Genomic DNA, 22,171 nt, shown 5'->3' with positions numbered 1-22,171 from the left:
TGCCCAGCAAATCAGCGCCTTTCATAGATGCTTTGTTCAACCCCAGGACACCTGCGCAGAAGAGAGCAGGTCTCCATTTTATTGTAATAAAAAAGAGTGTGGCATTATCTACAAGGAGGGCTTTATCTACGGGGTGGCTTTATCTACATTGGGGGGCTTTATCTATGGAGGGCTTTATCTATGGGGGTGGCTTTATCTACAGGGGGCTTTATCTACAGGGGGCTTTATCTATGGGTGGCTTTATCTACGGGGGCTTTATCTACAGGAGGGCTTCACCTACGGGGGGCTTTATCTACAGGGGGGCTTTATCTACAGGGGGGCTTTATCTACGGGGGGCTCTATCTACCGGGGGGCTCTATCTACAGGGGGCTATATACTGGAGTGGGCTAACTATGGAGCACCATATACAGGGGTGGGCTATATCTACAGGGGGCTATATACAGGGGTGGGCTATCTATGAAGAACTATATACAGGGGTGGGCTATATCTACAGGCGGCTATATACAGTGGTGGGCTATCTAAGGCACACTATATACAGGGGTGGACTATATCTACAGGGGGCTATATACAGGGGTGGGCTATCTGTGGAGCACTATATACAGGAGTGGGCTATATCTACAGGGGGGTTATATATAGGGGTGGGCTATCTATGGAGCACTATATACAGGTTTGGGCTATATCTACAGGGGGGCTATATACAGGGGTGGGCTATCTGTGGAGCACTATATACAGGGGTGGACTATATGTGGACCACTATATACAGGGGTGTACTATATGTGGAGCACTATATACAGGGGTGGGCTATATCTACAGGGGGCTATATACAGGGGTGGGCTATCTGTGGCGCACTATAGGGGGAGCTATTTGTGGGACACTATATACAGGGGTGGGCTATATGGGGGCACTATTTACAGGGGGCTCTATGTCAGGCACTATCTACAGGGGGCACAGTGTGTGTGTGTGTGTGTGTGTGTGTGACACGGTGTATGGTGCTATTATAATTAGAGGTGCAGTGTATGGCACTATTATATTTAGGAGTGTAGTGTGTGGTATAATGAGAACTTTATCTTTATTTATAGGTGTAGAAATGTTGGAAAAGTGAGAAGCTGAAGACATCTGAGCGGCAAACTGCAGGAATGGGATGTGACCGGGAGAAGTCTTCATAGAGGTCTGGATCGGATGGAGAAAAAGAACTAGAATCTGAGACATCACCTGTGAGTCACTTAATGTAAATGTTTATTCTGCCTCTAATCAGTAATGTAGTCACTGTGTGATCTGCAGCGAGATGATGGGTGGTATGATTATGATATGATTTATTTTTTGTGAAACAGCAACTCGCAGCATATCCTTACCATTGTTTGGGCCATGCTGGGAGCTGTAGTTTTACGCCGTACATACCTATACGGCAGGGGTTGCACTAAATTGATCTGTATTTGTGCTGGTGTTGTATTTATGTACTGAGCTTTGTTCTGGTGCTGTATATATGTACTGAGCTTGGTTCAGGTGTTGTGTATAGAACCATATTGCTTGTAAAATGTACAAATGTTTTTATGCTCGAGTTACATAAAAAGAAATGTGGAAAATAAATGACACGTCATTGATTGGTAGAGAAAACAAACATGGCGAGGGGGAAGGAGATGTCGGGAAAGAGGTTGGAGGGGGCGCCAAACTGAATATTTGCCCCGGGTGCTGGAGAACCTAGCTACGCCCCTGCTTACCCCTGATACACATCTGAAGAAAACACAATGGGGCAAGAGATGAGTTCAGAATGAGAATGCTGATTAGCAGAAAGCTATAACTATTCACGACTGAAACGCAGGGCTTTCTGGAAACTATGGCCAACTAGGGCAGTGCCTGCAAACTGACAAACATTATTTGAAACTGACCTCCCACCAGGGATGAGATTCAGATGAGTGAAGCATCAAAAAAATGATTTGGTAAGCGAATGGTTAATGCACTTGAATGATTGCTAGCATGAAGATCAGTAGACTTGGCACTAAATTATGTTGTAATGACAGCCACACCTTTAATATTTAACTATTTCAGCTCTCTTAAACGTTATCATTTAGTTACACTTTTCAGGATTTTCTCTAATTCTTTCTGGACTTTTGAATACAGCCAAATGTGACTTATAATGTATGTAAACGCACCATTCTGGTGGCAGGAACCAACCTATTGGCTTGCACCACTGTTTGTGAGATTGCTGCATGAAACTTTGCCACTGCAGGTAGGAAAACTTTAATCTAAACCAATGTTTCCCAACTGGGGTTCCTAGGATTACTGAGTTTTTCTTGAGCTCTCATCAAGGGTCCCCAAGAACAAAGCAACAGGAAGACCCGCAATTTTTACAGAAGGGAAGACAAACGGATTTAATCTTACTCAAAGATGTTTGTCAAAGCAGTCACCATATCTCAGCCATATTAAAGGACTGGGCAAGAATTATAGAATGCTTAACTTACCCATGGCCGGCCTAAGGCTACAGGGCGCCCTGTGCGGAATTACCCTTTGGTGCCCCCCCACTCCATTTATCATTGTTATGTATTGTGGGCATTTGGTGGTTTTGTTTGTACTGCTTTTGTTTGTGCATTTGTCATGCCGAAAAATTAGTAAAAAATGCTTGGTTTAAGCATCCCATTGACATCAATGGTATAGCGCGCCTTTAGTACATACGACACGTTTTGTTTAAAAATGTGTCGCATAAAAAAAGAAGTGTCAGGTCAATTCTTTGGCAAGTAAAAAGGCGCCGAAAATGCACCAAAAACGCGCCTAATTTCTATGGTCATTGGGAGTTCTGTTTGAACGGCAAAAAAACACAGCATAGGCGTACAAAAAAATGCGATGAATACGCGTCAAAAGCGCGTGTAGTTTAAAAAGCGTTTACAAAAACACTAGTGTTTTTTTAAAAAGCGTTTTACAAAAACACTAGTGTTTTTAACACGTTTACACGTTGTTGTTTTTTAGCGCAGTGTGAATAAGGCCTATGTTTTGTTAAGGCTGTTTTCACATTACGTCCTGCTTGTCCATTTATCATATAAGGCGGAAAAGCTCCTGGTGTATACATTAAACGGACACAAAAGACGTGCAGTATAATTTTTTTTTACTGGATGCCACTGAGTAAAATAGGGCAATCTTACCTGAACTGAGGCTTTTTTTTAACCTCCGACAGGTGTATGGGACTGTTTACCATACGTTCTGGGAGCTTTCCCGGTGCATACATTACACGGATGTGCAGGATGTAATGTGAAATTACCTTTAGGGTGAGTTCAAACGGGGTGGATACGCTACGTAAAAGCACGCAGCGTATCCGCCCTGGGCGCGGCAGGGAGTTCCGGGCGAGAAAAACCGCACCAAACTGTGGGGTAGTTTCTCGCCTGGAATGTCTGGTGCGAAAGACTGCAGCACTCAGACCTCTCATCCCAGGAGACCGCTGCAGCGGCGGTCACATGGGATGAAGCGTTATCCCAGGAGGCTGGCCCTCTGACATCATCCAGGCCGGCCTCCTGGGATGACATTTCATCCATGTGGCCGCTGCTACAGCCTGTGATTGGCAGCGGTCACATGAGATGAAGCGTCATCCAAGGAGGATGAAACAAAGTTTCCTAGGTAAGTATAATATATTGTTTATTTTCTGAGTTGCGTTTTTTGCGGCGGGATCGCTGCGAACCCGGCGCAAAAAATGCAACAGCTGCTATTTGTTGCGGGATTTACCTCCCCATTGAATACAATAGGGAAATCCTGCAACAAATAAACAGCATTTACGCAAATACAATTAACATGCTGCGGAATAAAACTCTGCACCGCAGTATTTACGCAACGTGTGAACTGGCCCTTACGCTGTTTTCTCAAAGGCTACCTTTTGTATAACAGAAAAAAATATTAAAAATGCTGTCCACGTGGGCAATGTTGGTACTTTTTATTACTTCTTATTTAACTCACACTGTGAAGGCCGTAAGAAAAAAAGTAAATAGGCAAAATCGCTGTTTTTTGTTCACATTAGTGCTAAAACAAATGTAATAAAAAAATTATCAATAAGTTGCATGTACCAAAATATTGTACCAATAAAAGCTACAGTTCGTCCCGCAAAAAATAAGCCTTCACACTGCTTAATAGACGAAAATATTAAAAAAGTCATGGCTCTCAGAATGTGTTGAAACAAAACACTTTTTTTAACAAATAGTTTTCTTTGTAAAAGTAGTAAAATATAAAAAAAACTATATCAATTTGGTATCACCGTAATTGTAATGAGCCGCAGAATAAAGGTAAGTTGTCGTTTTTACCACACGATGAAAGCCGTAAAATCGAAAACCAAAAAACAATGGAGGAATCACAGGTTTTTTTTCCAATTTCAGCCCACAAAAAATTTTTTTGTTTAAATGGTGCCAATAGAAACTACAACTCATGCCGCATAAATAAACCCTCACACCACTCTATTGACGGAAAAATAAAAAAAAGTTATGGCTCTAGTAAGGCGGGTAGTGAAAAACGTAAATGAAAAAGCAAACAATCTCTCAGTCCTGAAAGGATTAAAATAAGAAAGCAGCCCATACTTACCTCTCTCTTCCCGTTCCTGAGTTGGGGGCTCCCGTCACCTATGTTCTTGGTTTGTATACTGAGCGGCTGTAGTGGTGACATCACGTCGACAGTACGTCACCGCTGCAGCCTATTACTGGTCTCCGCTGAACACCGATGAGGCTATTAATAGGCTGCAGCCGATGTCACCACTGCAGCTGCTTTGTATACAAACAGTGAACAGAGGTGACGATAGCCCCCATTGCAGCAACGTCTGGGAAGACAGAGGTAAGTATAAGTTCTTTTTTAATTTAACTTCTCCTCTACTGCTTCAACAGAATTTATTTTTAACCCCTTTAACGTAATGTGTACAGGGTCTAAACAGGCAACAAATGGTAAATGTGCACTATGGAGGACCTGAACAATGTGCCCATCTGCTATTTATTAACAGTGTCATTCAGTGCCACCTTGGTGCCCATTTTCCACTTATTTCCCCTTTAGTGTCCTTATGTTCAGTGCCCCCTTGATGCATATTTGCCATTTACTGCCCCTTTAGCACCCTTTGTCACAGAAGAACAATAAATGGGCAAAAAATGGCAAATGGGCATCGAAGGGGCACTGAACAGGACACTAAAGTGGTAACAAGTGGCACATGGGCACCAAGATGGCACTAAATCCGCTGCCGATTTGCCATTTTTAGACCCCCATCAGTGCCCCCATACAACCAAAGCCCACAGTCTGACTGACCTGCTGGGTTTCTTACAGAGCACTGTGCCCACTGATGCTGCTGGAGCTGAGCCCTGGGGAAATGGCAGTTCATACCAGATGAGGAATGCATGGGAAGATAGTCTCCTCCCTGTCTTGTGTCCTAAGTGATGTCATCATGCCTGATCATCACTCAGGACGTAAGACGAGGAGGGCGAGTGGGTGAGCGGTAGTCGCGGTGCAGGGCAGCCAGTATTGAGGTCAGTGAGTGACACCTGATCCATTGGCGCCCCGAGCAGTAGCCGCAGAGCGGGGAATATTCACCCGCTGGCGTCCTCCCTAACAGCACGGCGGCAGGCACCCCGTGCGACCGCACCGGTCGCACGTAGCTAAGGTAGGCCATGTACTTACCCATATATCAAACTTCTTTGAGGCAATAACATGGGTATGGTTTACTTGACAGTCTAAACATTTTCCAGGGGTGTACCACTGTAAAAAGGTTGGGATTCACTGTTTCTTTCGATTGCACAGAGTAAGCTCTTATTGTATTATGTCAAGACATCCATCATGTAAGTCAAAAGAGGTTTGATGACAGAATTTGACAGCTCTTTTGTTATCTGAAGAAAATCCACCTGCACTTTTAGTGTTCAGATTGTTTTGATTTGCCAAGCTCTTAGAGCAATTTGTCCTTGAAGTAATTTCTACCATGTTTGCATGACACGATTCTCTGCTGAGAAGTAAAAATGTAGTTAAATGTGACAGGCGGCTCACTTTTTGTACCAGTCCCATGAATTATGTGCTAAATCTTTGATCAAATGTATAAATGTAATCTCCCCTTTTTACATTCCTGTGAGGTTCCATTACAAGCATTCTTGTCTTCATTGTGCTCTTTTCTTTAGATTTTTTATTTTTTTATTTTACAAGATATGCCTCAAATATGAATTCATCCAAGATGGTTTTTCACTGAAATGAAAATCGACATCCCTCCCATGGTGTTTTTGGCCCTGTTATGATCATGAATACTTCTGATGTTCACAGCTAATATGTAACTTCACAAGCTATATAAATCTATTGATGCCTGAAGGTGTAATCACTTCTAAAAACACCAAATTGACTGCAACTAAAGCCTAAATTTAAAACATGTAAATAGGTAAAACCACCTTGGATCACTTGTGAACGTTGACCTGGTTAAGGAACTGTATTCATTTACAATGGCCCAAAGTAATGCAGCACAAATCATATAATTTTTGTGTCAAAATCTATAAAGGGTTGATAATGTATATATTCCGCTCTAGAAATGTTAGATGAAACTGGCATACTGGTAATACAATGTCACCCAATTGGGCACATTCACTAATACTGGCATTCCGCAGAGAACTGATTACAGTGCAGTGCGTGCCAAGTTCACCAAGACTGCAATAAAGAATACTATGAAGAACTACCTGGGGTGTCAATATAGGGGGTGTACTGGATGCACCAGGAACCTGAGGGGACCTAAAAGGTCAGTTTAAGAAGAGAAAAGTAATGTAAATGACACTATTTTGGACATTCTAAACCACATTTTTTCATTGCAATTATGCCATAACTACAGTGATAAATGTGCCTAAATACGTTAGCCAATGCAGAATTTTTCCATCTTTTATATGATGAAAGGTATGGGCGTGACAATCTGTGTCTCTTCTATCTCTGACGTTAAAAGGTTCACTGTTTGGATTGATCTCTATAAATGAAGAGGCAGAAGACACACGGATCATGAATTTATGAAAAACTGATTTGTTTAATACTTTTATACATTGCTCTAATATCAAAATCCAATTCTGTTGACAAAACCCATTAGAGTGCAGTTCAGGAGAGTCACTGTCAGCTTTTTGGATGTTTTAGATCTGCAGGACATGCATGTAAAATATGTAGGCTGTGATTGGAGCAATTCTAATAGTCATTCAATTTCCTTATATATTCTTTAGAGGAGTTTGGAAGGTAGAACATAACTTTAAAAGTCTACTTTACCCCCTCCCCCATTCTTTCTTATTATTAGAATCATCTCTTTTAAAATATAACACATTCTCCTTACCTCTCTAATGGACCAAAGGCTACTTATCTCACATCTCAATGTGCCTTAGCGCTGGCTGTGAATTCAAGCAAAATGACAGGGCTAGGAGTTCAATTTAATGAGCCCACCCATGAAACTTCCTGACAGAGCTGTCAGGGATTGGGTTGCTGGTTTGCTGGTGAGAATACTCCCTTCTCAGTAAAGAAGAATTCAACTTTTTTTGACAGTTGAAAATACAGTCAAGGTGATTTAGATTATTAAAAGCACCAGGGGTTTAAAGACAGTTTTCAGGTGTTCGGAACAAGAAGTCGTTTCTTCTTATTTTATCCTCTAGTCTTTCCCCAAACTGGGTTTTTAACTGGATTTACAGCACAAATAAAAGCTTGATGAAAAGTTGATTTCCTTTTTCAAGTTCTTGCCCATTCAATTGTCTCCCAATTTATAATACAATCTGAAAGCTAAAAAAAAAATCAGCAATTTTTCTTTATAAATAATAAGAGCTATTTGGGGTTCCTACTTGATTTAATGCTCCAGCATCCCTGGTTTATCAGTTACCAATGAAACATGTCAAAACTAATCAATAACATATGATTAAAAGTGATAAAAATCCATGTTTTAAAAATGAGTACAGTGCAGAAAATTACAAAATATAACTTAATAAAATGTTTTTTGGTGCTAGTTAAAATTGATCAGCAGCTTAGTCTGTTACGCCATCACACTCAAGCCAATGGTACTTAAACCACTGAATCACTTTCAGACTAAATGCTAACAACAATGGCACCACATGAGAGGACAAGGGTACATGAGATTAGAAAATAACTGTTATTACGTTGGAACACAGTATCAAAAGAAATACAAAAATTCAAAAAAGTTGGTTTTATGACAAACTCCCTGAAGTTCTAATATGTAATGAATGAGTGCTAAATTGGTGGGGATATTGTGCCCACATGTACTTCAAAAACTTGAAAGAGAAGATGCTACCATCTCTATACACCCATGGTTGTCGAGTACATGTATGTTATAGGAAAAAAAAACAAATTTCTTTATTTTACAAAGATTATGACACATCTTGTATGTTATTAAATGTATGTTGAATAAATTCAAATTTTCCATAAATTGTAGCGTGATCAATTAGAAATAGAAATATATCTTTATGTTCAACGTGGGTGTACTCATTTATGCAGTGTACTGTATGTTTGTATATGAGAAATCATTGTCTTATGGAGAAGCAAAATTTTGTTGCTGATAGTGGTTTGTTTCTACACTATTGGGATCTATTCACAAAGTATAGATTGTGCGGCCAATTATTAAAAGGAAATTAGGATTAATAAAATCAACACCCCTGTCAATCTGATGGTTTCTTTTTTAACTCTTTTGCCATAACTATACATACAGCATTCAAAATTCCTAGTCTTATTCTGACCTGGATATTGACCAGTAGAAGAAGCAGAGGGACAATTAGATCAGATAGCGGGACAAGCTCTTTTTGTGCCCAAGGAAGGAGTTTTGGAATGCTCTCCCAACCTACATTCCCTTAAGTTCAAAATGATCAGCCCTTTAGTCAACCAGCAACATGCATATTTGGCTCTGTTTAACCTGCATTCATGTTTGTGTCTAGCGTTTGTAAGTATAATGACTATATACAGTATGTATGGTTGCGTCACACGGCATTATTAGTCGTGCACAGTATTCTGTTGGCTGTAGAAAGAAATAGCAATTTATGGAAAATCAGCTCTATATAGTGTATGCATTAATTGAAGTAAAAGATAGTGACCAAGACATATCAATACTAAAGCTAGCGATACATAAGATAATTTTATCACTCCTTACCCCACAACTTATTGCCAAGCCTCTTTATAGCATCAACCTTAATATATGTGTGCACTTGAGTTTAGGGTTCATGCACACGCCCACATTACGTCTCCCATAGAGGTGCATGGGGCCTCTACTGTCGTTTAGGTTTCGTGTACACAGCTCTGCCGAGTGCATGAGCCCTAAGTCTACAGAAATTTGTAATAAATGTTTCTTCTCAGGGCAGTAGCAATCTGTGCTATTGAATCTTTAAAGCAGTAAGGAACCTGGAATACTTAACATCAGGGGCGTAACTAGGATAGACTGGGCCCCATAGCATACTTTGGACTGGGTCCCCCTCCCCACAACCAATGTCCCCCCTTCCCCACCCTCTCGACAATGAACATTAGTTCTGTGTGCAATGTAAAAATACAGCTAGGCCACCAGTGTACTCTTATTAACCTTTAGTTACAGGGTTACGAAAATAGTAACAAACTGTTAAGCACTGATATTTAAAAAAAAAATGTTATCACTTAATTACGTTATTTCATAGTCATAATAATTCATTAAAAAACTAACCTGAAACTCAAAGCTCCGGGACAGGAAGTACTTGTTTCCATCTGTTCTTGCTAACTTTTAAAGTGTAAAGAGCAGGGGTAAGTATAGTCTCTTTTATTATGTTACAGCTATCCCTGCATGCATCCCCCCTCCCTATTTTATGAGATCACATTAAAATAGATCTATGGTAGATTTATATTAACAGGATCCCTTAAAACAGGAGAAAGAGCCCTGTGGGGGTTAGACCATCTACCCCTCCACCTCTGTAGTGAGTGCCCACACAGTGCCCCCTGTATATAGTCACACACCCCTGTATGGTGCCACACACAGCCCCCTGTACATAGTGTCACATTCCCCCCTTGTAGATAGTGCCACACCCCCTTGAAGATAGTGCCACACCCTCCTTGGAGATAGTTCCACAGCCCCCTGTGGAGGTACTGCCACACACCCCCTGCCCTTGGAGATAGTGCACACACACACACCCTTTGGATATAGCGCCACTTATCACCGTTGTAGATAGTGCCCCCAAAACAAATAAAAAAAACTTGTACCCAACTAGTCCCGTTTCCACGACGAATGGAGCTGCAGTCTGACAGCCTCCTCAGTCCTGTAGCCTATGAGATAATGAGATGGGGCCCTTGTGTAGGTGCTCCAGTGATGTCACCACACCAGCCTGCGCAGGGATAAGGTCCCAGCGTCTTATAGGCAGTAGGCCCAACATGGCCTGTAGGCTTGTGAACGGCTGAGCAGGGAGCTGATGATCTTAGAACAGTTATGTGCTGGGCCAGGTGGCACGGGCCCCCTCATGCCACGGGCCCCATAACAGCCGCTATGGCTTCTATAGCAGTAGTTCCACCACTGCTTAACATATCACATGTATGTTTGTTTTCTGCCCAGCTAAGTCCTTCTATTCCTCAAGTGTAAGACACAGCCTAAGAGGCAACCCTTACTGGATTGTAATGCAGATGTCGTATGTAAAATTGATACATAGTTATGGTCTATTCCCAAACTGTAGAAATATAATTCACAAACAAACTGGTCCAATTATATTTAAACTGGAATTATGTGTGGTTCCGTTGATCTAGATTTAGTTCTGGATGTAGATGTTATAAAATATATAAAGTACTTTTTTAAGACAATTAAAATGTTCTACATCAGTGTCCATTACTCAGAGAACACTTTCACATTGTATCTGCAGCTGTTCATTTTGTCCATGACCTATTCTAAAAGGAAAATCATATGCAAATCATTTTCATCCTAAATGGTTTTCTTCTCTTTTACACAAAAAAAACCTAAATCTACGCTGGCTTTCTCTATAAATTTTGTGCGTGCACTTTACCATATGACATGAATATGTCTGCACAGCATTTGTGTATGTAGCTCCACAATGATAAAGGGAGAGATGCCCTATATAATGTAGAATACAACACTGCTATACGGTGTAAAGCAAGACAAAAACAATATACAAAGTATGTTACATAAATGTTCCTTCTACACATCTCTTTTTAATAACCCCATGTTGCATAAAAGATGAATATAAATTTTTACAGTAAATACAGTATTCAAGATGTGCATGTAGTCTCCAATTTTTGTAACCATTTTAATTAGCCACAGTAGTGAGCCACAATAAAATGTAGCACACTCTCTGGAGGACCTGTCTAGTCCGTGCATTACAATGGTGGCTAGATGTCCCTTTGATCAACTATTGGCATCCATTTTGATCCACGTTTTTAAAGAATGACAAAAAATATATAAGCTTTTAAGCCTCATGCACACAAGGGTATTATAGTTTTCGTGCATAAGATGTATATGTTGTGCCAATGACGGGACCCGGTGTGAGATATTTCCCATCCAAGGCTCTAGATTCCCAGCTCATGCACAGAGCTGCAAGCTGTAATAAGCCTTCTTTAGATTGATATTAGCTTTTTTGATTAGTAATATACCTTCACCCACAATTATCATTCTATATAAAGTTCAGAGAGGTCATGATCACTGTAAATATAAGTAAATGATTGTGACGTATTACAGCAGCACTCTAAATGGCCTAAGAACTTAAGACCCTGTTTCCAGATCTGTATACCCTCATAGAGCAAGGCGACCCTCAGGTGTTCACCCTGTGGCCCCTGGCTCCCATAATCCATCTGTTTATCATACGTGTGAATCCTCTGCTCTGACACACACTGCCCCCCGCAGTATATACACCACTCTATATCATGAAGATGTATCATAACAATGTATGTACTATATAAGGAGAAAAATTGTGAAGCAAAGTACAGCGCTGCTAACATCAATTGCAAGTCCAGACAAGGAGGTAATAAAAGGGATTTATTGTTTTTTTTATTAAAATAATTAATTAAATAGGAAATTAAATAGGCTACGCATTTCGACACTGGACTAGCGTCTTCATCAGGCCATGTGAAGAAGCTAGTCCAGTGTCGAAACGCGTAGCCTATTTAATTGCCTATTTAATTAATTATTTTAATAAAAAACCCAATAAATCCCTTTTATTACCTCCTTGTCTGGACTTGAAATTGATGTTAGCAGCGCTGTACGTTGGTTCACAATTTTTCTCCTTATATTTCTCTTTAAGCGGTTGTCTTTGTACCACCGGTTTTGACCTAGCTGCAGCTACATCACCCAATAACATTATTACCTGCCTACAGTAGAGTTATGCCTACTACTCGCACAACTCCTAAAGGTGAGCAAAATCTTCACCATTGTTCTTTTCCTGTATTTTCTCTTGTGATCTGCACCATGTGGCGCCGTGATATTTTCTAGTTTTTCCTCTATGTATGTACTATGGTATTCTGGGTAGAAGTGTGTGACAGCAGGGTGTGTGCATGGAGTTTTTTGAGGATATAAAAATTATCAGCACTATTATAGGAGTTTTTCCTTACAAAACACATTTATTGCATATAGATAGGATCTGCTAAAAATGCTTGATTGGTGAGAGACTGAAATCTGAAACCCCTTACTGATCCAGAGATCAGGAGTTTGTGCCCATCGTTTGCTGCAGAGATGTGGCCATGTATTCGCTGAAAACGAAGAGCGCAGACCATTTAACATAGTATATGGCACTCATATGGACACAAAGGACGCATCTGTAGCCTCCATATTGCGGTATGTAGGTTGACAACTACTGATCTAAATAGTTACATAGCTAGGCCTTATTTATATGGCCATGTTCGGTCTGTGAGATACGGGCCATATGTTGGACGCATTTCTTGGACCGAACACAGTTCAGGGAGCCGTTCGCCTAGCATCATAGTCATCCATGAAGCTGTGAGTCACTGCCTCCCCTGCGGGACTACTGTCTCATATTGAAAACATCATTACAGCATGGGACAGTATTCTCGCGGGTTGGCATGGACGCCTAGCACCATACATAACTATGATGCTAGAAGTACGGCTTCCTGAACTGTGTTCGGTCCAGGTAATGTGGCCAACATATAGTCTGTATCTCACGGACCCAACAAGGCCATGTAAATAAGGCCTTATAGTACTTAGTTGATAAGTTTGAAAAAAAGACACAGATCCATCAAATCCAACCTAAAATCATACAGTGCCTATCCAGAGGAAGGCAAAACCCCTATGAGGCGGATGCCGATTGCTTCACTAGTTATTGTTGCAATTAGACGATGTCAAAAACATAAATGTCTACTTTCAGGAACCTCTAATACAATGATAGGAAATTGCTTTGTGAGCATTCCTGACATACTATGATTGAGAACCATTGTATATTTCTTCTACTACAACCCAAACTGTGCTAGCTGGATGTATGGTTTGTATAAATGTTACTAGCAGTGGAGTCTTACATAGCAATAGTGAAGTCAACTGACTTAGCTGCTTTAAATTTATCAATGGAAAAAACAGCTAGGGGACATTTTGGTCTACGCTGTGTCTGAATTGAGCTTTACCGCCCACAATAAAACGTTTTGGAGAGGGAAACAAGAGTGAGAGACAAGGTGGTTCCTCCTTGCTGGGGGGTAAAGGACCAGTAGCACAACAATAGTGATTGTATATACCCATATCCATAACCATTGTATATAATTATATTAACTATTTATACTGTATTGCCCTTAAAAGTGTCTGTCTTTACTATTTCCTATGACATGTACTGGTAGAAAGTCTGTGGGAACTCATGGTTAACAAGCTGTGTAAAAAACATTGAAGCTCAAAGTCCTGGATAAATGTCACCATTGTGAGCACCTGTATCATTTATCAGTTAGGTAAGATTAATAAAAAAGCAAAAACATAATAATAAATGCCTTCATTTCAATTGAGAATTTTAGGGCCATAAAATCATTCTGAATCTGATTCTGTGTTGATAGCAACTGATGTCATTTAAGGAGGATCTCTGACTAGTTTATTAATTCCATATCTCCTAACTAATCTAATAGGCACTTTATTATTTTCAAAGTTATGATAATTTTTCTATATATGCTAATTTGGATATACTTGTCAAATGGGAGGTTAATCTTTCTTTTCATTCTGGGCGGTGTAATGTTTTCTGTATGATGCTGTCCAATCAGCATAAAGCTTTTCCCCCTTCCCTGCCCAGCAAAGCACCGTGATCATATAGTATACAGCTTCCATTCCCGACTGTGTTTTCAACTTGTAATATATCCGATTGTTTCCTAGCTAGATCCTGGTCCTGTGATCCTGGTGCCATATGAAAGATTAGAATCTCATCTTTCATATGCCACAGCTGGAGAGATGGCATTTTTAAGTGATCCCCCTTCCCTCCATCCTCAGTCTCTCACATTGTGTGAAGCAGCTTCATGCTGATAGGACAGCGTCAGAGGCTGTGAGGTAGCTCCACCTCAGGACAATCGCTGGTGTTGACACCCACTTGGCTAGTATAGCCGAATTTGTGTATTTAGAAAAAAACTCATAACTGTTAAAATAATAAACTTTTTGGGACACAATTTTCACTAGCATTACCAGTGTGACTGCGCCTAGAAGATTAGCTAGGAGATTGGGCATTACTAAACGTGTGAGAGAACCTCTATAATGTTAAAATTGCATGCTGGATAGGGTTGGTTGGTGATTGTGTTGGCCATACTGTGATGGACAACTTTAATTCAAAAGTAATAATCCGGAAAGAGTTTGTATTATGTTTATTGTAATTCTATTGGTTGAAGTCCAATAATCTTATATCAAACATATAGTGAAATAATCTACGGCACTGTCTGATCCAAATTTTAATGTGTTTGACTCAGTCCCTCCCTTTATTGTATTGTGATCTCTCATTGTAGTGATTCAGGGTGGTTTTACACATGATTTTCTATTATTCAGACTTAGATTGCAAAAGTTTATTATCTGGAGAGTTATCTATATACAGAGAAATTATTCTAAGATGGCAACAATTTTTACAGGACAGTTCACATTGTGACAAATTAAAGCCTGGTTATGTTCAGTAGAAAATTGTATATTTATTTCTATCAACATTTATAATTGTTGTGTTAAGGGTTATAGTAAGACAATACTCCCCCTTTTCCACTATAGATTTGGTAATTATTGTAACAGAGATCTGTTGTTTGGTTGGATCTCGGGAAAAAAAACTTTCCTTGTGAACATACCATTGAAACGTACATTATATATTAGTGGAAAAACAAAAATGTAAATTTTTCATTAAGGAACAGACAACATGGTGGACAAACTTACTTCTACATAAAAACTGTTTAACTGAGTAACGGATCCAACTTCATATATATTACTCCTAGGGTAAACACAAGCAGCTAGACAGTTGCGGGGACCCCTTTCAATGATTTCTCCTAGTATTTTGTATGTTCTCAAGATGTAGTGTTTTTATGCCTGAATAAGGCTCTGTTCATACTGAAGTTATTGGTTTCTGTCAACATTTTGAGTATTTTGGGCACCAAGAATAGCGCAGTCTGGAGCAATATTCCTGCTTTTAAAAACACCAGAAATGAAATCTGACAGACTTTTATTATAAGTCAATAGTGTCCATCAGGATTCGCCAGTATATGTTTGAAAATGGATCCCGCATAACGGTCATGGCTCTGTTTTAAAGAGTCTTGTGTGTGAACAAAGCCTTAACCTGGTACACAAACATAGAGAACAGGTGACTTTCAACATTCTATAAAACTTAAATGATTGTGACTTTACTAAAACATGAGATCTTCCATTTGTGACTTTTCTATAAATACAGTTATATTATCTACCTCCAAACTTTTGTAGTTATACAGTTGGACTTCTCTCTGCATTCCCCCATCATCTAAAATGAATAGAACCATTTACCCATTGCAGTGGTTTTCATATTTGTCCTCAGGTCACCCTCCACAATACTATGATTTCTTTAGACTAGAAAAGGTCTAACTGTCCTTAGTATTGGAAGGAGAAGGACAGCCAAGGACAAGTATATCCACTGTATAGTTTTGTAAGGCCACGATTCCACGCCTTAATCCTCATTAAATCCGCTGACATTTCACATCTATTTCACATGCTCTGGAGGAAATCGGCACGGAATAATGAACAAGCTGCAAATTTCAAATTCTGCAGGATGTTCATTATTGGCACTGAAAAGCCACACATTAGCTTAATTGAATTACAAACTACCATAGATTTTTTTTTAAAAATGCCTAAGGCAAATCTGACATGAGTGAACATACCCTTAGGGTATGTTCACACGCAATGTTTTCAGCCGTTTTTCGGGCCGTAAATATCCCGAAAAACGGCTGGAAAATCGGAAGCAGAACGCCTCCAAACATCTGCCCATTGATTTCAATGGGAAAAACTGCATTCTGTTCTGACGGGGCATTTTTTGGAAAACGACTGCGTAAAAAAACGGCCGTAAAAAAGAAGTGCATGTCACTTCTTGGTACATTTTTTGGAGTCGTGTTTCATAGACTCTAAAGAAAAACAGCTCCAAAAATGGCCGTTAAAAACGCAGCGAATAACGCGACTTTGATTAAAAAACGTCTGAAAATCAGGAGCTGTTTTCCCTTCAAAACAGCTCCGTATTTTCAGACGTTTTTGAGTTTGTGTGTGTGCACATACCCTTAGAAGAGCAGCGGGCCCATATTACATTAAAAAAATATATAAACTTTTGTTCTATAACTTTTGCAACAATGTGATGTTCATCCCATAATTATTATTATCATATGAACATTGCAAACAATTGGAGACACATGACTGCATGTCTATGGTTCGGCAGAGGATTTAAGAACCACTTTTGATTACCAAACATTTTCATTCATACCCAGACACAGAAAAGAAACAAAAAAATAATATATATACACACATACATTCAAATAAGAAAAAGGAACGATCTGAAAAATGATGATACAAGTGAATGACCTTAATACAATGTTATTGATTATTACATAAAAAACAATATATGGTCATTATTTCCACCAATTCATTAGTGTAGATAAAACCCAAGAAGAATTTTCCCATTGCCCTATGAAAGATGCAGCGATGCTGTCTCATTTCCCTATGTAGTCCTGGGTAGCAGCAGCATCAGGGTAAAGAGACCCTTTGTCCTGCTTACTACACAGCAGAGTTCTTAACTCACCCTTCATACAGCAAAGACTTCACCATTTCCTCTAATCCTCTGCAGTAAATCCTCAGTTTCTACTTGCATATCACACATCTCACTAAAACATACCTTCCAGCCAAAAGCCTGGTATCCAAAGAGGAATTGAATCAGCTTTTTTTTTTTTTTTTTCAGGACACTGCTGCAGTCCCTCCCTTTTCCACTTCTTGCCCCTAACCCTTGAAGTATCAAAAATAATAAAGATACTCAGGGTTATTTCATAGGTTTTCGCTCCCAAGTCAAGCATTCACCCCTTGCTTTCTTTACTAAGTTGGTTGTAGGTGGAGGTAAGAGAGGGCACCATATTTTTTTATCTCCGTTTAACAGCCTGCACCTTGCCTTCCTAACCAATAAAAAAAGTAATTTTGTATCATTCTATATCATTGCCAGTTCCCACACTTTTTTATATCTGCTCCTCCCCATCTAAAATGAATCCACTAACAGGGCATATCCGCATATACCCCCCCCCCCCCCACTGGAATTGAATTTATAATATATAATGAACCATTGCCTATAAAGCGGTATGAGCATCTTTATTATAGGTGCGATTTTATTATGTATTACACCATTTTATTTTATACCAATGTCCACTTGACTCTCCAGTGCTCAATAGTAACTAGACAATGTATGTGTATCAGTGCAGAATATACAATATTTAGAATAAACACAGTCAATGTAGATAAGCAAATAACATATGTATATAGACACTTGTGCAAGAGGTTTACAGGTTCGGATATTTCATGATGTATGATATTTGTTGTATGTACTGTACTGTGTGTCATCAGATGATTTAACCAGGGTTGTAAATAAAAAAAGTCACAGCAATGGCTTAGTGTACAGAATGTATCAAGCTTCATAAATACAGCTCCAGATATTGCTACAGAAGAGCTGCAGACATAATAAACAATATTGGGGTTTTCCTGGGCAAAAACATTTCTATTAAAAGCCACACAAGCAATGCAAACATTTGTATGGAGAATTACATAGTATATAGAGATCCATCCCACAATAAATCTGATAGTCTAAGCACATACCGTGCTGGTTCATACACAACACATCACACACACTGGTACCCAGACATCCCCAGCATAGAAAACCCCCATATTATGCAGGTGCATACTTGCATGCAGCAGACCAAGCTGTCAAATAAGAACCCAGCAGAAAACAGCATACAGGTCAAGCAATGAGAGATATCATGTTAACGCTCAAGGGTCATGGTCAAGGGTGCTGGAAGAGTTAACTGTGGTATAAAGGAAAAGATTAAGGATATTATTATTATAAACTAGGACATAAACATGATGCTCACCTTATCCACTGGCTTTATGAGCTGCAGTCTTCTCTAAGCCTCTGCATAGTGTTTGCTTCAAGAACATGGCAAATCTTGAAATAACATTCCTAGTTTTATGGAAGACATCTATTTTTCTTCTTCTTCTGCCTGAAAATATCTTCAGATGACTTTGCTTTCTATAGGAAAAGTCTTTTGACTGCAGCCAGGTACAGTAGCAAGTATATTATTTTCTAGATCTGAGTCATCCTCTCAGAAGATACGTGTAGAGAAGAGGATTCATCTAACTACATGTATTGGTGTAGGTATGGATCTGTATCTCGGATGGGGGGAGGGGATGGGAACTGAATATTGCAGCTTGCCAAAGTCTAGGTACTGTAAAGTCATTTGTGCAAGAATGAAGACTGAAAGGGACCTGTCTGAAACAGGGGGAGGGGGCTTCTCATTCTGTATGCAATCAAAATACCAAGATGGGGAGTGTTAATTAAAAAGAAAATCATTTCATGATCAGTCTCAGGAAGATAAGACCCTGGATCTTCTTTGTCAGCAGGTTCAGTGCAGATAAGGGATAAGGATGGATACTGCAGTGCTGTGAAAAGCATCCATAGCTTCTAAAAGATCAGTAAGGAGCCTTGGTCTATCCTGAGGTCCCCATTGTCTTTCCTCTACATAGCTTTTCAGGAGCACTCTCTCTCCTCTGAGTGGCCAAGAATTCACAATTCCCCTCTCCCCCCTCCCTTTTTTCATCAATGTGATGTCAGAGGGAGCTCTCTTAAAGAGACAGCTGAGTTTTTTTTTCTCCCCTTCACTACTCTATGCCTCTGCATTGAGGTTTACTGGTCACACCTGCCACCCATGAGGACTGCAGTGGAAAGCTGCACTGACTGGGGATTTCTCAGCTCTCCTGTACTAATGTATATTTTTCTGCTCTACAGCAGAAATTCCAGAATTTATTTTGCTTGTGGTGAGTAAACAGGAGGGATCGTGGTCAGTAGGAATCACTAGAACCACGGTGGCTGTCACAGATGTGTGCTATATGTGAAGATCAGGCACACAACCTAAATGCATAATAATAGATAATAGTGACGAAATTGTGTTTGATTATGTAATTGTAACAGATTTGCAGCCACACACCACATGTAGGCATATATCCCATACATATTTCTGGGCAGGATATGCTCCATAACTTTTAACACTTTGTGCTATCTGACTGACGTTACAATTTTTTACTAATTTTGTCGTCTTAATACAAGAGATACTGACAAGGTCACCTCCTTTGTCCCTTCCCTTTCAGTCATATCTGTGATTAGGCCAGTGTAAAATTATTATAGAGAATCTGTAGATATAAAGCCTATAATAATATGCCATCACACGTTAGGGAAAGGTGCACTGGGCTGAATTGTACAGTATTAGTTATTTCTCCTTGTCACCATGACCTTGGCATAAGCTATAATTCCTGTTCTGGGCAGACCTTCAGACATCTTTTTGAAGGTTATTCTATAAATCCTGACAATTTACCCAAGGTTGATAAGTTAGTGAACTTATAAAAAGATATTTCAGGTATCATGAATGAACTAGGTTCCAAAATTGACTCAAACCAAATCCAGTCATCTGGTTCAGTATATGAATGGGAAAAATATAATGGATGTAAAATCTGTTCACTTTATGGTATTATGAAATCTATATTGTGTTAAGTCATATTCTGACATGTTACCCTCTGTACTATCTAATATGTGCACCAGGTTTATTTTATTTTTTCCAAATATTATACTGTATGTAACATATCTGGTGATTTGCCCAACAATCACCAGTGGCCCAAATTTCCATTGATCGGAACCAATTGTTTTAGTTACATGAAGATAATCGGCAACTCATTATCTTCTATAGTCCAGTCTATTGACTTTTATCATTGCATCTATGACTAGCTTTAGTAGTTATAACATTGTTTTTATATGTAAATGGCTACAAAAGCATGTGGAGACATTGTAACCAGCGAAATAAACCAACACCAATCTCATTCTGTCTTTATACATACATACATTTCGAAATGCGCAGATTTGGTATCCATATTTTTAAGCCAAAACCAGGAGTGGAACCTGAACCCAGAAAAAGTATAAAGGGAAGGTGGTGGTTCAAAAAGATGGACGCAAAATACTTACCAAATGTGCACTGTTTGAAAGTGTCTTAAAAGCAATCTACATCCAAGGTGAGTATGAATAAAAATACTTCACAAAATTAATTCTCTAGTCAAAAACATTACAAAACCAAGCCATAGCTAGTCCTGGGAAAAGCAGCAACATCAATGACAAGTTGTAAAGCCATAATAACATTGAAAGACATGTTAGCTTGGCTTAAATTTCCCTTAAACCCACCCCTATTAAAAATCATGTAGCTCTAGGTGACATAGGTGAAATTTTTCGGGTAAAAAAAAAAATCTAAATTTGCTACATCACCCCTGTGTGCAAAAACCCCATAGCCTGCAACCATTGTCTTCTATTGTCTCTGTGGGTGTATTGTCCAGAAAGTTCTACTAGATGCAGTTATTTAAAAAAAAATAATAATCTTGTTCTTTGTTACATCGCCCCTGTGGTGTGCAAAAGACCAGCAGCCCATAAAAATTTCACTTTGTCTGTGCTCCCTGCCAAGACTATACTAATGGGTACATTGTGTGTATTATGGCTTCCATTAAGTGAGTGAAGCTAGACTACACAATATCTTGTTTGAGCAGTCAGGACCAGTGTTGCTGAGAAATCTGTTGGGCCAGTGATTAAGAGTCCGAGTAGCAACAGCTCGGTCCAGTTACCTGCTGCAGGCTAAAACATGTCCAGAGGTCTTCTATTACTCAGAAGGGGGCTACGGGCATTGTTGAGTTGATGACTGGTTTTGTGCCCTCACAGAAAGAGATGAAATTGAAGGATAAATCTGCCAGTAGCCCTATAAGCACCTCTCTTAAGAAAAGAGACCAGGAGACGCTTTGTCAACAGTTGGAGAAGAGAAAAGTGGTTATGAGCTAGAGAGCGGATACTGGTGCCCTCTACGCTCTCTGACTTTGTAGTAGGTGGCAGTAGTAACATCGAGGATCAGGATGAAAGTTTTACAGAACCTGCGAACATGACCTGGTGAGTAAGAGGACACAGAGTCAGAGGGAAGTGAAAGCAATGATATCACAAAACGTGTGTAGAAAAAGATCCACTTCCAATTCTAAATCTATTTACAGATCTTTGTAACATTGCCATAACACAATCTCACCGGTGCCACCACCCCTGATGATTCTCCCACTCAAGGTGATAATTACAAGTGATGAATTACTCACATCCTATGTGTGCCATGTCTGTGTTGGCATCACTAGGTGGTTTGCCTGTGACCATCTGAAGGTTATGAAAACAGTTAAGTGGGAGCAGGCTCCTAGTCCTTCACAGTCCAGTTCCGTTTCCCTGATAGTAGTTGATAATCCATTTTGTGGTCTACTTCTCTTGCGCTTATATTCCACCACCGGCAATCTATGCAGGAATTTTGGTCCTGTAAACAATGTTACACGTCCACTAAATGTTCAACTGACTAGGTTGTTGGTGGCCCAGTCCCTTTCATTCCCGACAGTGGATTCCACGCCTTTCACAAGTCGATAGTGCTAGATCAGCCACGATGGAAGATTTGCAAATGCTAATATTTTTCTAATAATGCCAAGCCCACTAGAATTTTTGGAATGTAGAAT

General features: G+C 39.7%; 1 protein-coding gene across 3 annotated transcripts in view; it reads right to left on the bottom strand.

The window, feature by feature from the left end:
• Positions 1-19,149, bottom strand: part of CACNG7 (calcium voltage-gated channel auxiliary subunit gamma 7) — a 148,590-nt gene extending 129,441 nt beyond the window's left edge. For all 3 annotated transcript variants that reach the window (XM_075838866.1, XM_075838865.1, XM_075838867.1), the window contains exon 1: positions 18,481-19,149. The gene's annotated coding sequence lies outside the window, so the exon portion shown is untranslated. The remainder of the gene's footprint in view (positions 1-18,480) is intronic.
• Positions 19,150-22,171: the final 3,022 nt, after the last annotated feature.

Source organism: Rhinoderma darwinii, chromosome 10 (assembly GCF_050947455.1).
Source record: "Rhinoderma darwinii isolate aRhiDar2 chromosome 10, aRhiDar2.hap1, whole genome shotgun sequence".
In the NCBI taxonomy this organism is placed as follows: Eukaryota; Metazoa; Chordata; class Amphibia; order Anura; family Rhinodermatidae; genus Rhinoderma; species Rhinoderma darwinii.
This window is presented reverse-complemented; position numbering and strand designations above follow the sequence as displayed.